The sequence below is a fragment of the Macaca mulatta genome, chromosome 6, assembly GCF_049350105.2.
Source record: "Macaca mulatta isolate MMU2019108-1 chromosome 6, T2T-MMU8v2.0, whole genome shotgun sequence".
NCBI lineage: Eukaryota > Metazoa > Chordata > Mammalia > Primates > Cercopithecidae > Macaca > Macaca mulatta.
In genome coordinates, this window is record NC_133411.1 from 10,682,124 (window position 1) to 10,696,979 (window position 14,856).

The 14,856-nt window shown below is 45.7% G+C and overlaps 1 protein-coding gene, 1 long non-coding RNA gene and 1 other non-coding gene across 9 annotated transcripts in view; 2 read left to right on the forward strand and 1 right to left on the reverse strand.

Annotated features, from left to right (window-relative positions):
* SEMA5A (semaphorin 5A) overlaps window positions 1–1,983 on the reverse strand; it is a 504,279-nt gene extending 502,296 nt beyond the window's left edge. For 2 of the 4 annotated variants that reach the window (XM_078003819.1, XM_078003817.1), the window contains exon 1: window positions 1,276–1,983. The gene's annotated coding sequence lies outside the window, so the exon portion shown is untranslated. 4 annotated transcript variants of the gene reach the window in all.
* A 61-nt stretch (window positions 1,984–2,044) lies between these two features.
* On the forward strand, window positions 2,045–11,044 carry LOC696140 (uncharacterized). Of its 4 annotated transcripts, XR_013418260.1 has the most exons (7): window positions 2,082–2,428; window positions 5,199–5,333; window positions 5,506–5,684; window positions 6,261–6,364; window positions 7,479–7,580; window positions 8,032–8,308; window positions 8,666–11,044. It is a non-coding gene; the product is annotated as an uncharacterized LOC696140 (long non-coding RNA). The 4 variants fall into 4 exon arrangements; XR_013418262.1 differs by lacking the exon at window positions 6,261–6,364; XR_013418261.1 differs by lacking the exons at window positions 5,506–5,684; window positions 6,261–6,364 and having other exon boundaries at window positions 2,045–2,428.
* Window positions 5,045–5,114, forward strand: LOC114679171 (small nucleolar RNA SNORD123). The gene has a single exon (XR_003730846.1). It is a non-coding gene; the product is annotated as a small nucleolar RNA SNORD123 (small nucleolar RNA).
* Window positions 11,045–14,856: the final 3,812 nt, after the last annotated feature.

Sequence of the window (14,856 nt, forward strand, 5' to 3'; positions counted from 1 at the left end):
AAAATAATGAAACTGGCATTAATTAGCAACAAATTTAGCAATCCTAATTAGGTATTGAAAAATCTTTCTTATTAAAGTCTGGTTTTGTGTTTCTGTCTCCTTATGAACAGACTACCTCTTAATTAATAACATATCTGCTGATTCCAAACTCAGCCATTAGGATAGAGCTATTCTGGGTAAGCTAGACGTAAAACTTGTCTTTCTTCAAAACGAACTAGAACAATCATTTGTGACTCCTGACGTGTTAACTAAAGTACCCCTAAAAAGCAGAACGGTATGAAACAAAGCTCACGCTATCTTCCCTCAATTTCGATTTCTTTCTGAGTAAATGCAACAGTCACAAGGAAGACAGATGTCCAGACAAGGAAGAGTTTACAGGGATCTTCTTCTCTGGAAGAGACCTTTCTAGTTAGAGCACTTAGGTCTGGCCGCCACCTTTCCTGTCCCCTCTTCTAGCAAGGCTGACAGCTCTCTATAGCCACCGGATCAGCTCCCCCAACCCCCGGCCCCCAAAATGAAATTACTACAAGATCTGCCTGGTTCTGCTGTTTGTTGCCTGGGACTCCCGCCCACTCGCCCAGGACCCAGCAACTGCCTGTGGCGCCTGGTCCTCAGAGCGCTCGCTCGCAGCGCCCCCTGCCGGGAATCCCGAGGACGCCGCAGGCGCAGGAAAGTTAAATCCCAACTCTGGCCGCGGCGTCCAGGTACAAAGCAAGCAAAGGGCTAGGAGGTGAAGGCGCTTCCCGCCAAAGCCCAGGGAACCAGGATGTGACCACGCCAAGCCAGGCACCGGGCGCCGCGGGGAGCGAGCCGCGGGAATCACTCCTCCACGACTGTTCCCACGCACATCTTGGGAAAAACCGTTCCCTCTGGGGCCCAAAACCCTGAGCCAGGGTTTGTAAAAATCCGTGGAGCAGCGGAGGGATACCTGGGGAAAGGCGCTTGCCTAGCTGCAGCCCACCTGGCTGGTGGTTCCCCAGGCCTCTGCACCCCGCCTTAGTATCTTTCATTAACCAAGGCGCTTGGCGGAGTTGAGCCCAAGTCCCACCGCCTCCCGGTTCCCCTGTAAGGATAGCAGGAAAACCTGCCCAAGCCGGCGAGGCTGCGAGGTAGCAGCTCGCGGACCGCCAAGTCCCGACCTCCGTGTCCCCCGCCCCCGGCTCCCGGCAGTGGGAGCCTGGAGGCGCGCGGGTGCGGACACAGACCAGTGTGCGCACCTTTCCGGGTGTTGGGCAGGGGTCACGTCTCGCCCACCGCGACGCTCCGGCTCCTTACCTCTCCATGCTCAGACCTCGGCACAGGCGAGTACACAAACTTCCAACCCGTGCACTAGCTCAACTGTGGGCGCCCCCGGACTGACGGTGGTCCTAATCCTGTACGCGGAACCCCCGCCCAGGTGCTTGCTGATGGATCCCACCCGAGATCGGCACCACCCACCAGCCGACGGCTGCAGTCTCCCGGTACCGGCCAGCGGCGCGGCGCGGTCAGGGGCTCCGGCCAAGGCCACGCAGGGATCGGGCGGGGGTCGCTCACCAGGTGCGGGGCGCGCTGGTGCCAGTCATCCAGTGCCTGGGGCCAGAGCGGCTCCGAGGATCCTCTTCAGCACCTGGCTAGGGAAGTGGAAGCAGCAGCTGCAGCCGCCCCCTACTCGCTGCGCTCCAGAATGGGGGCACCCGCTTGGGGGCCACGAGAACAGTCCCCGAGCGCGTAGCCAACCGGTGGGTGGGCAGGTTCGCGCCCAGCAGAGACGACCCGCGAAGTGGCAAAGTTGGGTTTCTGAGACAGCTCCGCAGGGCAGTCGCGGGTGGGAGAGGGGAGCGCCCCGGGATAAGTCACACTGGCCGGGCCTCCCCTGCAAAGGGAAGGTGGAGGGCCGGGGCTGCAGCGGGCCAGGGGCTGCGAAGCCCACCCGCGGCGGGAAAGCAGCGCTCGGGAGCGGGCGCAGCGAGAGCAGCCGCCACCGGCGCCGCCTTCCCGGCGAGTAGATCCGCGCGGGGCGAGCGGGCGCGGAGAGCGCGGGGCGGGGAGCGCGGGGCCTCCTGGGCCCGCCCCCGCCCCCGCCCCCGCCCCGCCCCGCCCCGCCCCGCCCCCGCCGCCGCGCCTCCTCCTCCTCCTCCTCCTCCTCCCCCCTGCCGGGGTGAAACTCCAGCGCCGCACCCGCGCCTGACCTCCCCGAGCCCCGCCCCTTCCCGGTAAGGGACCCCCACCTTCGCTCCCGGGAGCCCCGCTGCACCCCAGAGTTCCATTCCTGCTTCCCCAGTGCGAGTGCGGCCGAGCGCTGACTTTTGGGGGCTCCCTTCCCCGTCTCACTGGGTCCCTCTGCGGCTCCCCCGCCCGCTGTCCCGCCTCAGACGTGGCTGCACCCCGGAGCGGGGCGCCGGCCGAGACCTGAGACGTGGCGATGCCGCTCTGCCGGCCTCGGCTCCAGGTACGTGCTCTTCCCTCGGCTGAATCTGGCCCTGGGTTTGGGGGGCAGGGGCCGTCTGGTCCTCCGGAACTCGAACTTTGTGATTTTGTTCTTTCTGTGTGACACCCTCATCCGTTCTGAGAGTGAAACTCCTTAAAGAAGACGAGAGAGTCAGTCGTTGCGGGTTCTTGGAGGAGCCCTTTGGGGGTGAGCCTCCCGGCTAGTTTGGGTCGATTTCAGAAGGTTGAAGTCCAGGAAATGAACAAATCTGACGAATCAGGGAGGCAGGTGAAGGGGTCCCCAGGTAGCCACGCTGAGCGTTAAGAGAGAAGTCCCGTATGGTCAAAGTCATTCGTCCAATTCTGAGCCGAATATTCCTTGTTGCACTTTTGCAGGATCTTTGGGCCTAAGTACTCAGGTGAAAAGTTTATAGTTGGAAAGCAAGGAAAGTACCTTTGAAGACGTGTATAATTGGATACTTTGTTGCAGGTTTTCAGCTTCTGAAGCAGGCGGTGGGGGAGAGAGGGAGGGGGTCAGCCTCGCGAAAAGAGCAAATGGTAAAGTTATAGGAGTATAAGGTATAAAACTTGGGTGCGGAGTCCTGACTGGCCTTGAGTGGCCCTTTCCCGCTGGATGGGGGTACGGGACAGTATCTCTGGGCCCTTTTTTCTCCATCTGCACCTCAGAGGGAGGCTTGAAGGTCCCTGCATGAAGAAACGCGTGAATTGCCCTCTCCTAACCGCAGTGAGGTAGGGACCCGGTAAGGACCCGTGTTCACACCAGCGCCCTTCCAGCCGGTGGTGGGTTATGGATGGGCCTCGCTGGTCCTGGGCATGGTCCGGCGCGTCCATAAGGGTTCCACTGAGCTCATCAATAAAACAAAGAAGCTGTTGCAGGCTGCAGGGTGTCATAGCTCTCGCACAGTAGCCATGCAGACCTGAGAGGACAATGGAAATACAAATTGCCATCGATGTGTCTATTTTCTAGAACTTTTTTTTTAATAAAAGAGTTAAGTGAAAGCAGTTCCGAAGGTTTCTATGAAAGCCCAGCCCATCCCCAAATGCTCAGTTTCTGGCACGTGTGATCTGGCTGTCTTGGGTACTCAGCCCTTACTGGGATTTCCTTTAACGCCTCTGGGAGGAAGTGTCAGTAGCCGGCAGGCCTCCTTGGCAAGCATTTCTCCCTGGGTTGTGGCGGGGGCTCCTGGCCTGCTATGTGGCAGCTGCAGGCTCCTGGGGACCTGAACGAAAAGCTTAACCGTTCTCCCTTCCCTTGCTTGGCACTTAGGACACTAGTTCCATTCCAGACATTCCGATTCTCTTGCCTACGTGGCACAGAGGCCTAGGAGCCTCCCTGTGAGGCAGAGGCAGGCCAAGGTCTTGCCTGGCTGCTTCTAGAGGGGAAGATGTAGGGAGGAAGCTGCCTTCTGCTTGGATTCTGCAGCCTTTGCATGGACCTGTGGAGCCTATGTGGCCAGGGTGAAGGAGACAGAAATTAGAACCCAATGTATTCAGCTAATCCTCTTCTTGCCTCTGAACATTGCAGTTAATACTTTAAAAGAAAAAGAAAAAGAAAAAATTCTTGGCATATAGAGCTAAGCAGTGGGAAGAAGATAGCTTTCTACAGCATAACCCAGTAGGTCTGATAACATAACACTTAACTGGATAAATTCTTTAATTTTGTGTGTATGCAGGGGGAGAGTTGAATTCAGTTTTGCTGTTTACAGGCTGCACCAATGCTCTGTTAAAAGATGTATATTTTAGTGATAATTACAAAATAATTGCTAATAAGCAGGTAAATAAACCAAATTATAATTTAGAGTGCATCCTTTGTTTAAAGTGAAATGGATCTAAATTGAGGATGTAATTTTGAGTTTTAACCTGGGGAAAGTTCTTTTTATTTATTTATTTTTTTGAGACGGAGTCTTGCTCTGTCGCCCAGACTGGAGTGCAGTGGCGCGATCTCGGCTCACTGCAAGCTCCGCCTCCCGGGTTCACGCCATTCTCCTGCCTCAGCCTCCTGAATAGCTGGGACTACAGGCACCCGCCACCACTCCGGGCTTTTTTTTTTTTTTTTTTTTTTTTTTGTATTTTTAGTAGAGACAGGGTTTCACCAGGTTGGCCAGGATGGTCTGGATCTCCTGACCTGGTGACCTGCCCGCCTCGGCCTCCCAGAGTGCTGGGATTACAGGCGTGAGCCACCACACCCGGCCAACATGGGGAAAGTTCTTTACCTTTTCTCAGCTACAGTCTCTTCACCAGGAGCTTAGACACACCAGCCTGGCAGGGGGATGTCAGTTGTCTGCTTGAAAGGAGAAAGACAGTAATCTGTGTAAAATACTCACCCAGCCCCCAACATATAAGCAGGCTTTCCATAAACAAAGTCATTTTGAGGTATATACAAGTATTTCTTTTTTCTAAACAAAATTTTTTTTTTTCTTTGTAAAGGTCTTACTTGCTAGAAAGCTATCTGCATTACGCTGCTTCTCATCACATAAAACTAAGGATGATCACTTTTAAACAAACAAACAAAAATATTTAGTTCTCTTCTTTTCAAAATAAAATACAGCTTTCCCCAAACTGTTTTAGGTGAGCCATGCACACAATGTGAAAGAATGAGGAAACCAACAAAACACTTGGTGAAAATGATGAATTCTGGGGCGCTGATTCATGTGACTTGAAAAACGCCATCCATTTCCTGATTCACCTCACTTCTGTTCGGAACTATGAAAGATCACTTACATTTCTGTACTAATTGACCAATTTTGTCTTGTCTTAACTTCCCTCCCTAGTGCTTGAATTTCAGCCACATCCCTAAGCTGCCATCTCAGACCAGAGGAACAGGGAGGGGGCTTTCTGGAAAGAACATCACCTGGAAGAAATCAGGACATGACTGTGGGCCATGAGTGACCTTCAAGGAAAGCCAGGTATCTGTGGTATTTAAGATGTGGTAAGATTGTATTAAAATTATAGAAAAAACCTCAATCCAGAAATCGTGGCCTCTTGACATTTACATCTTAACTGGATTTTCCTGCCAATGAGACACATTACAATCATCCTCCATGAGTGTTCTCTTTTTACCTGTCTTCATTCTTTTAGATCCGTGACATTTAAGAACTGAAGAAACGAAAAGATTGTCTGATCAGTCCCATCGGTCTTTTTCCTAATGCTAAACATTGATACAAAGATGTGAAGTTTGATGTCTCACTAAGACTGCCTAGTGCTGCTTTATTGCTCACCTACTTCAAAGTATTGGGAAAACATGATTATGGGTACAGGTGAGGCTGGGTTGCACCCAAACAGGTTTCTTTTGTCAGATTCTTTTGATGGATTAGGAATCTACAAGTGGGGAGATTTAAGGGAAATAGCCCCTACACTTGCATTTTCTTTATGTCTTTAGGGTTCTCTTACCCTGAGAAACACACATTCCTCTTTAGTGTAGCAGCCCACTCTATTGGCAAAGTTAAGCAGACTAGTTTTATTTAAAAAGAGCCACCCAGAACCTTAGACAGATAGAAAATACTTGAGGCGCAGATGAGAGTGAGCACAAATGTGCATAGCACGTGCAGTTTCCTGGCCCTTAAACTGAAGGGCCACGTCAGTCTGCTCCTCCAGGCACAGCCTGGGACCCCATCATGTGCCCGGCTCTGCAGTCTGAGCTTCTACTCAAGTCCACCAAGGCCTGCCTCACACAGCCCATGTCTGGTCAGAGGGTTGCACTTTGCCACTGCCATATGTTCCCAGAGGTTGGCACAGCATGACCTGGACCTCACCTAACCCAGGCAAACTCGGCTCATCTTTGAGCTCTATGGAACCCATTTCTCACGGAAGAACCACATTTCCGCACCTCACAGCCATGTTCAAGGAAGCAGCCTGGGTAAAGCAATGACTCAAGGATACAACAAGCAGACCACACAATTAACAAGACGTGCTGACTCGCAGGAGCAGCTGGGGGAGGGTAGGTGTCGTTTTCCCTGTTTATTTTTTTTCTTAAGAAGAGTTTACTGATTCTTCTTTCAGTACGGGCCTTTTTATAAGATACTGTGCTTTACTTCAGCTATGTGTGCAGAAAATTAAAGGATTCTAGAAGTCTGAAAGTGTTTTGCCTTGTCCTCTTGGTTAAATTTCTGGCTATATTGTCTAGCAACTCAATTTGCTTAAACAAAATTGGTGTGTCGAAAAAGCCCAAGTCATCTTTTATAAGTATGGTCTGGGGAGAAGAAAAAGAAAATGCTAAGTTTAAAAGATTTTTGGACTATCTGAAGAAAATACAGATAGCTTGTGGCATGGAGATAAAGCCTCGGGATGGTTTCCAGGCTGTTATTTTCTGACATTGAGTCTTGTATATATCTTGAATGTCTATAAGCAAAGAATGGCTATACATTTTTTTTAAAAGATATGTTTTATACTTATTAATCAATGTCCTCTCTGTTCCTCTGCCTTTGAAAATAGAGCTTTGGGGAAAAATAAGTACCTTTGGAAATATGTTTTCAAAAATAATATTCATCCTGCTTAGATTTAGAAGCACAGATTGCTCTGCCTTAGTTTATTTCATTATTTACCAGAGAGATTAACTCAAAATAACCTTGAGTTAATGAAAAGATGGTTTATTAAGTGAAATTAAATCCAAAAGTAAAATGTCTCCTGAAGCAAATCCGTAGAAAGAGCCATCAAGGATCCAGTGGGCCCTCCATCAAGTGCTGTTTCAGACCCTCCTTTCCATTCCAGTCTCGTTGCCATAATTCACAGTGTCAGTGTCTCTCACCCAAAATACCAACACCTCCTCTTATTGTCTCCCTGACTCCAGTTCCAGTGATCATTCCCCAGTCAGCAGCATCACACCCACCCCTCACACACACATCGTTATCATCATTACCCTTAATAACACAGACCTGATTTTATTTGAATTGGAAACCACTTGGCTTTAAAAAAAAATCTCCCTTGCAGCTAGGTGAGGCCATAGAACTCAGCCATAACCCATAAGATGTAAGTGGAGTAGGATTCTAAGACAGGCTTTGTAAAAGGGAGCAGACAACTAAATGGGCATGATCTTTCCTGTCCTTCTCTCCTAGGTCTGGATTCCCACCTGGAAGTTGATTGTGATGGTGGAAATACCAGGCACTTGTCGGGTGCGACGGCTCATGCCTGTAATCCCAGCACTTTGGGAGGTCGAGGTGGGTAGATCACCTGAGGTCAGGAGTTTGGGACCAGCCTGACCAACATGGTGAAACCCCATCTCTACTAAAAATACAAAAATTAGCCAGGCATGGTGACACGCACCTGTAGTCCTAGCTGCTCGGGAGGCTGAGGCAGGAGAATCTCTTGAACCAGGGAGGAGGAGGTTGCAATGAGCCAAGATCATGCCACTGCACTCCAGCCTGGGTGACAGAGGGAGACTCTGTCCCAAAACAAACAAACAAAAAATGAAATGCCAGGCACCAGTTTAGACTCTTGAGGATATAAGTTATGAGCCAAGGATAATGGTGTAAAAAGTAGCCTAAATCCCTTGTGACTCCATGGAGCCCCTGCCTCAGCCCTGAATTACCTAACCCCAGACTTCATGACCTGAGAAAGAAAGAACTTTCTGTTTTGCTTTAGCCATCATTGTTTCTGTTCTGTTTTTAGCAGGAGAATGTGATTCCTTACTGATAGAGGGAATTCAGTTCCTCCAGGTCTGGCAGCCCTGAAGCTTCATCCCTCAACATTGCGGCCTATGCAGCCAGTGCCCCTCCCCCTTTCTCCCACCCGGCTTTCCCATCTGCAACCAAGCTTGTTGCACACCATGTGCCAGACGTACGGCTGCACATTCAAAAGAGAATGAAAAGACACACAGAGGCGATCCCTGCCCTTTCAGAAGTTACAGCTTACCGAGTTACAGCTTACTGAGTTATGGAACCCACAAGTATGTAATTCTAAACCCTGATACATGCTATGAAGGACAAATATATGGGTGTCTGGTTTAGTCTGGGGGATGGGAGAGGCATCACTGAAAAAGTAGCATTTGAGATGAGAGTTGAAGGAAGAGTAGAGACCAGCAAGAAAGTGGGAAAGATAAAGGATGAGAGTAAGACTCCAGAAAAGGGTGGAAATGGTGATTAACTTTGGAATTTAATTCAAACACACTTGTTAAAGTATCAAGGATAGTAATAGTAATTGCAAATGAATAGCAGTAGATACTGTCATAGTCCATTTCAGGCTGCTATAACAAAACGCCTTAATTCTCAGTAACATCTAAACAATTGCAATTTATTTATCACAGTTCTGGAGGCTGGAAAGTTCAAGATCAAGGCACCAGCAGGTGAAGGCAGAGTCTCTGCTTCCAAGATGGTGCCTCGTTTCTGCGTCCTCTGGAGGAGAGGAACACTGTGTCCACACATGGCTGAAGAGCTGGATGGAGAAAAGGGCCCAGCTAATTCCCTCCAGCCCTTTTACAAGCCGCTAATCCCACTTATGAGATCACAGCCCTTACAGCCTAATCACCTCCGAAAGGCCCCACCTCTTAATACTGTTGGATTGAGAATTAACTTTCAACATGAATTTTTGGGAGGATACAGTCAAACCATAGCATTCTTCCCCTGCCCCCTCGAAATTCATGTCCTCATATACAAAATTCATCCCAAAATTGATAACTTATTGCCAAAATTCTTAACGTGTTCCAGCATTAACTTTAAAGTCTTAAGTCCAAGGTCTCATTTAAACATGATCTATATCAGATACAGCTGAGACTGAAGGTACAATTCATCCTAAGGCAAACTCCTCCAGCTCTGAGCCTATGAAATCAAACAAGTGATGTGCTTCCAAAATACTGTAGTGGTACAGGCATAGGATAACATTCCCATTCAGGAAGGGAGAAATGGGCAAGAAGAAAGTGTCACAGGCCCCATGGAAGTCCAAAACCCAACAAGGCAAACTGTTAAATCTTGAGGTTTGAGAATGGTCTTTTTTGAGTCCATGTTCATCCGTACACACTGGGGCAAGGGTTGGACATCCAAGGGTCCAACCAGCCCTACCCCCATGGCTTTGCTGGGCACAGCCCATGCTGTAGCTCTCACAAGTTGGAGTCTAGTGCCTGTAGCTCTCCTAGGCTGGCATTGCACACTGGTGGCTCTACCAGTTTGGGATCTCGGGGGCAACCCTGACCCCACAGCTCTGCTGGTCATTACCCTAGTAGGCACCCTCTGCACCTATCTCACCTTTGGGACAGTGCTCTGGGCTCTGGGCTCTCCAAGACATCTTTTGAAATCTACATGGAGATAGCCATGACTCCACAGCTCATACACTCTATATAAATGCAGAGTTGGCACTTCAAGAATGTCACCAAGGCTTATTACTTGTACCTTTCAGAAGGGTGGCCCAAGCCACATCTGAGCCCACTTGAGCCCCAGCTGGAGCAGCTAAAAAGCACTGTGTTAGAATGCGGGGAACAAATATCTCAGGAGGCCACAGGCAGTGAGCCCTGAGGTGCCACAGGTGCCCTGGGCCCCTCCCTTGAAACCTTTCTGACTTGAAGGCCCTGGTACTCTGGGATCATGATGGGAGCGGCAGCCTCAAAGATTGAAATGCCTCTGGAATCATTCTTCTATTGTCCGGATAAATAGCGTCTGGCTTCCTTATAGCCACACTAATATCATATCAAACATTATGTTTGCTTAGCCATGCCCTTGGTATTCTCTGAATATTCATTTGCAATTACTATTCAGAGGGCTGAGCATGCCCTTTGAACCTTTACAACCTGGAAAGACTGAAAATTTTCCATATCTTTAAGTTCTGCTTCCCTTTTTATTGTAAATTCATTTTTAATTCATTTCTCTTCTCTTGCATTTTATGATAAACAGTCAAGAAAAGCCATGTAGTACCTTGAACACTTTGCTTAGAGATTTCTTTCACCAAATATCCTAGTATATCACTCTTAAATTCTGCCCTCCACGGAGCACTAGAATGCAGACACAATTCAGCCAAGTTCTTTGCCACTTTATAACAAAGATAGCCTTTCCTCCAGTTTCCAGAACATTTCCATCTGACACCTCACCAAAATGACCTTTAGCATCCATATTTCTACCAACATTTTGATTACAATCTTTTACATAATCTCCAAGAAGACTGAGGCTCTGTCTATAACTCTTCTTCTGAGCCTTTACCTTTGACAGTCCATTTATGGAAATCTAGGCTTTTTCTAGCCTACTTTGCCAAACTCAGCCTCTACCCATTACCCAGTTCCAAAGTTGCTTCCACATTTTCAGGTATTCACTACAGCAGCACCCCACTACTCATTACTAATTTCTGTTTTAGTTCATTCCAGGTTGCTATAACAAAAACCTTAAGCTGGTTACTTTATAAATAATAGAAATATATTTCTCATGGTTCTGAAGACTGAGAAGTCCAAGATCAAATCACCAGTAGGTTCAGTATCTGGTCATTGCTTCCAAGGCAAAATTAATCCTTATTTTATTATCAGCATTCCAGTGAATAGAAGAATCATAGGCCAAATACTAACAAATTCAAGGATGTTTTATCATTAGAAAATATGCTAATATAAATCACCTCATCAACAAATTTTTAAAAAACCATATGATTATTTCAATAGCTGCAGAATATGTTTTGATAAAATTAAACATGTGTTTGTCATTCAAAAAAAAAACCTCTTAGCTAACTAGTAATAGAAGGGAATTTACCTAAATTGACAGACTATCTACCAAAAAAAAAAAAAAATCAACAAAAAACTTGTTATTTAGTGGTGAAAAGTCTTAGGCATTCAATTGAAAGAGAAGATCAAGACAACCTGTACTTTCAGTCACTGTTGTTGAAGAGAAATATCTGTAAGGACAAATCAAATCTCCTTATGGATATTTCTCTTCAACATCTAAACAGTGATTGAAAAGGGAAAAGTTAACTTTTAATTTCAGATGATATAATTGTATCTAATAAAAACACTTAGGAAAATCTGCATATCAACAATTAGAATAAAGAGAAAGTTCTATTAAGTTCTGAAAGACTTTTGTGAAAAAATTATAAAGCTAAATTTAAATCCTAAAGAAGAACAAAATAAATGTATGCTATTCCACATTGATGTATTGGAAGATTCAGTATATAATACCTTGAATATAAAATATTCATACAGAAATATCCATGCTACCCAAATTTATCCGTCAATACAATGTATATCTCATCAAAATCTCAACTGGCTTTTTACAAAACCTAACATCCTAAAGTTTATAAGCAAAGCAAACACAAATTTCCATAAGTGATTAAGGAATGTCTGTAGATTAGGAACAAGGTTGATAAGCATCATATCAATATTGTTCATAGGGCTATAGAAATTAAGACATGGAGATATTGACCCAGGGACAGACATAGAGAATAATAAACAAATCCTATAAACAGACCCACATAGACCCCCTCTTGAGTGACATGTGACAAAAGAGGTATGGTGGCTCTCTGGGGAAAAAAGGTACTCAATAGATGGGCCTAAGACAATTGACTACTCATATGTAAAAACAGTGAATTAGTACCCCCCCTCTTAAGCTATTTATAGAACAACTTCAAATTAGTTTAAAGCAAAGTGAGAAACAAAACATTACTTACGAAAACCTACAAGACACTATCTGTATGACCACTGGATGGGAAAGCAGTTCTTAAAACAAGATACAAAGACTAGCCATAAAGAAAAAGAAATCAATACAGTAAACAACATTAAAGTTTAGAACTTCCATATGATGATATATAACTTAAAAACAAGCCATAGCCTAGGGGAATTTTCAGTGCATACAAATGACAAAAGATGGTAGGCAAAATATATTTTCAAAGTCCTACCAATCCATTGGAAAAGGACAAAGCAAAAACTGTACAAATGAAACAAGAAGCTCAATGGCCAATAAGTATAACAACACAAGCTCCCCAATAATCATGGAAAGTCAGTTAAAACCAGGATGCATCATTTCATACCAATCAGAGCAGCAATAATGAAAAAAATCTGACAATACCAGCTGTTATCAGATGTTGGCAAGGGAACCTTTAGAGGTGTAAGTTGGTACAATCACTTGGGAAGGCACTGTGGCCACTCTTGCAATGTCTAAAATGTACATTCCATGCAGTGCAGTTGACAAGGTTGCAGAAGGAACATGTAGTATACTGCCAGTTTATATAAAGTATGTAAACCAAAAAATCAGATCTATATTTTATGGATACATGCACAGTAGTAAAATAGCACAGAAATGATAAATAATAAATTCAGTAATATGGCAAGGGAGGGAAAAGGGAGATTGTGCAAAGATCATCAAAGGCCACCAACTTTATCTTTGATTCTGTTTTCCACTAAAATGGAAAAAAAAATGCAGCAAATAATGAAAAATGTTAAGATCAGACAGAGATGCTTTGGTGGGTGTTCATTAGATTATTATCCTTTTCTGTATGCTCAGAAGATTTCATAATTCAATAGAGAGGGTTAATAGGAAGGAAGAAAGTGCAGACAGGAGGTGGAAACTCATTAGAACAGTTTTGTCCTGAAGAGAAACAAATAAACTGATAGCAGGTGGACCTGTGCACATAGGGTTGTATTCCACAGTGGGTCATTGGAAGCATGTTTATATGTTGGTTGAGATAACTCCATGTACAGTGAGAAAGTGTCTACATAATAGAGAAATAAGATAACTCCCGGAACGAAGGCTTTGGAAAGGTAAGAGTTCACAGGAGTTCGTTTGGAGACAGTAGAGCCCCCGCCTTGAATGGTCGTTGGAGTAGGAACCAGGGAGACCAGGTAGAGGTAGAAATGGATTCTTCAGTGGTGCAAATTGTTCGAGGGCTTGCTGCCCTGGGGGCTTATGTTTTAGTAATGAAGTATGAGGCTAGATTTGGGTGGGGAGTAGGGAAAAGACATGAATGTTAGAAAAGAGAAGAGAAACTATGAAATGGACATCTTGGAAATCAGGCAAACAAACTTACTGGGAACGTGTACTGGAATGTCATGCGGTGTTGGATGACCAGTCAAGGCTCATGGTAATCACCCTAAAGTGAACCCCATCAGCATATTTGTGGGATTTTCTCGAGGAACATTCGGTAGCTCAGGCACCGGTGTGGATAACATGGATGATTGATTCCAACCAGGAGGTGGCATCCCCACACAAACCGGAGAGAGGAACAGAAAAGTCGAGGATGTCTGCAGGGAGGCGACTTTAAGGATGGTCACACAATGTAAGCTAACAAGGAGGACACAGGGAGAAAAAGGATCATAGTTTCAACAGACTGGAGGACTAGATGAGGTCCAGAATCCGAATGTTTACTTATGGTCCAAGATGTGTTCATGATAGTAGGAGCTGCAGTGGAATTACTGTTGTTAGAGGAGAGGACAGATGGCCAGCCTCCTAGAGGTGTAATCAGTATAGATGTTTAAGTCAGCAAAAAGAAACTTCAGTGAACAAAGCAATGTGACACAGGACGTTCAACAGACAACAGCCACAAGTAAAATCACTTTATAGATGTTGAAAATGTGGTCCAGAGAGTGAATCTCTACAAAGTAAATCCCAAACTAATAACCGAAAGAGCCTGTGAGTATTTGACTCCAAGCTCCCTTCTCTTTCTAGTACCAAACTGCTTATACAAGTTTCAACACAGTAAACTTTAACAGTTATACAATGAAATTTTATCTGAATCTCCAATAACTCCCCTCAAAGGAGCTGAGGATGACCCTTAACCAGTATGACTAATCAGAAATATCTGGGGAATTTTTTCAACATACACAAGCCAAGGCTGACGCTATACGTAGTGAATCAGTCTCCAAGGGGTAGGGTCCAGGCCTGTGGTTTCAGAAACGTTTCCCAGGTACATCTGATGCACAGCCTGTTCAAGAACCAGTGGACTTCAGATTAGTTTCAGTACCAAACCTCACCTGTTTTTAAAGCACAGATCATTCCGATAGTCCTGAGAAACAACTGGACCAAGAGAACAAACAAGACTTTAGTGCCCAGTTGTGTTTATCTGGCCATCTCTAAGGTTCTAGAATTATTGTTTTGCATGCACTATATAGCAACTCATTCCATCCTGGACTGTATTGAGAAACATGTTTTCTATTCTGTATCTTATGTAATCACAAAAGAGTCTTAGTGTTTGCTTATTGTGCTCAAAGATTCACTTTTATCAATTTATTGATGAAATATCCACTTTTACCAATTTATTTCTATAAAGTGTTTTGCTTATCAGTAATGTCCTCTGCAAAATTCTCATTGCCAGATGTATTACTTTAGGGACTACGTAAATTATGGTGGTCTCTGTCTCACTCACACACACACCTTTTCTCTTCTGCTAGGATCAGCTTTCACAGCTGTGTGCATGGGGGAAGGGGCCTCTCTGGGATATGAACTGAGGAAGGACGCCCCAGTGACCTTTGTTTCCTCTCTCCTACCCCAACTTTCCAGCTCAATCAGCACAGACGTGATTATGTAATCATGCCAATATAAG